Source organism: Pteropus vampyrus, unplaced genomic scaffold (genome assembly GCF_000151845.1).
Source record: "Pteropus vampyrus isolate Shadow unplaced genomic scaffold, Pvam_2.0 Scaffold207, whole genome shotgun sequence".
Taxonomy (NCBI): Eukaryota; Metazoa; Chordata; class Mammalia; order Chiroptera; family Pteropodidae; genus Pteropus; species Pteropus vampyrus.
The window spans coordinates 207,618-209,810 of record NW_011888988.1 but is presented as its reverse complement, the minus strand read 5'-3'; positions in this window follow the sequence as shown (position 1 = coordinate 209,810).

Sequence of the window (2,193 nt, the reverse complement as noted above, 5' to 3'; positions counted from 1 at the left end):
GCCGCTTGCCCTAAAGGACTCAGCTTTCTGAAACATCAGACTTTCCCCTTTGGCCTGAGCGTCCTGGTGCGGCAATGGCTCCACCTGCTGGTCTTGCTGGGCTCCTACCGCTCAGCTTCCGTTCAATTCGCATCCATGTTGGGTTTCGCTCCCCGGCTGCCCCGCCCTTGAACAGCCTGGCCCAGTGGATTTCAAACTCGAAGTTCATTTAACTACAGAAAGTCGCTGCTGGTGAAGACTTTAAAGATACATCCAACTCAACTCTCTTATGGTATCGTTAAAGATAAACTAAGGCCCAGAGAGCGCGTGTGGCTTGCCCATATCACCTGGAATCAGGCTCCTGAATCCAAAGCTCTTCCCTTCATCACCTCTCCCCACTCATCTGCTGGGGCCTCAGACTGCCTCTGGTTGGATGTCATGAAGCTGGTGAGGGCAGTGTGAAGATACTTTGGAGACTTCACTTCTAGAGCATTTCATCAACATGTGCTCTCTCAGGCCTGGCCGGCTAAGCAGGACCGAGGCCCTAGGACAAAGGAGAGACTGAAGACTCTGGGGGGCAGGGAGGCTCAGGCCCTCTGCTGTGCCTATAGCTGGCCCTGAAGAATTAACTCTGAAGTACATAGTTCATTATGGAAAGCATACCTGAAAGCATCTTCTGTCTGATTTTCATCTAGCTGCATAAACAGGAAAATCCTCCAAGTCTCGGTATTCCCCATCCCATCCTATCTAGGTAGATCAATCCCACACTTCCTCTTCACACAAACCCAGTAGTACGTTAGCAATTGTGTGCAACAGCATACCGCTTCTGTTCCTGAGGCGTTCAGAGCCGGCATTCAGTCACTCAGCAAGTCTTAGGGAATACCTACTGTGTGCCAGAGACTGTTCTAGAGGCTGGGGACAGAGCAGTGAACATATCCTCATGGAGCTTACAATTCTAATAGAGGAGAAAGAATAAACAAACACATTTTTCTAAGTAAATGTGTTTTCAGGTTATATTAAGAGCTATGAAAGATATAAAATAGATTGAGAGTAATTGTTGATATTTTACACATAGCGATTACTCTCAAGGTGGTAAGAATTGAGAGTATAGTTCACTTGAATGAAGTAAGAAAGAGATTATGCTGCACAGAGGGAAGAGCAAGTTCAAAGCTCTGTGATGCGAAGCCTGGCAAGTGCAAGAAGTACAGCTGACGAAGGTGGACAAGGAGGCCGCCGAGGCTGCCTCTGAGTGAGGGCGGGAAGGATGTAGGTCAGATCACATCGGGCCTTCCGGGCCTCGGTAAGGAGTTTGGATTTTATTAGTAGATGGGGAAACCACCGGAGGATTTTGAGCAGGGGAGTAACATGATCTGCTTTATGTCGTAGAAGGATCTCGCTGGCTGCTGAGTGGAGAATAGAGGTAGAGGCAAGAGAATGGAAGGAAGGCGAGCAGATCGACTGTTCGTGGCTGGATCGGGGTGATAATAACCGAAGCAGTGAGAAGAAGCAGAATTTAGAATATGGTTTAAAGGTGGAGTTAAAGGGACTTGCTCTATTTATTCCTTCAAATGATGATCATAATAATCATAACAGTAGCTAACATTTATTGAGTACTTACTGTATCAAAATTGAGATGCTATACCAAAATTTAAATACTATATTTTATTTAATATTCTCGAAAACCTTATGAAGTAGGTACCGTTACTCAGAACAAAACCTGAACTTCAGAGAGTAACAAGGGGATGTGCTAGCAGCTCAGTGAACAAGGCGAAGATGAGTAAGATGTGAGTTTACGTGAACCCAGAATACTACAAGTGCATTAATACAAACAAACAAACAACAACAAGAAAAATGCAAGGCAGAAAGCGAGTAATGACACAGGAAAAGACTAACCGAAGTGCTGTGCGTCCAGAGGTGGGCAGGACTCCCAGCTGGGGAGACCCGGGGCTGGGTCACGGAGAAGTATCTGTGGGGCTGTAAAATGGATAAGATTTGGATGACAAAAACGGGTGAGGACATTTGAGGCTGAGAGAAGAGCATGCCTGATATGTAGAGATGGGAAATAAAAGGTCTTCCTAAAAACAATGTGTTTTCCAGTACGGCAGAGAGGTAAGATGTGTGAAGGAAAGCCTAGTACCAAAAAGGCGTGTGTCCGTTTGTGTAGAGCATTTAATGCCAGACCACAGAGTTTAATTTTATTCAATAGAAAAGAGA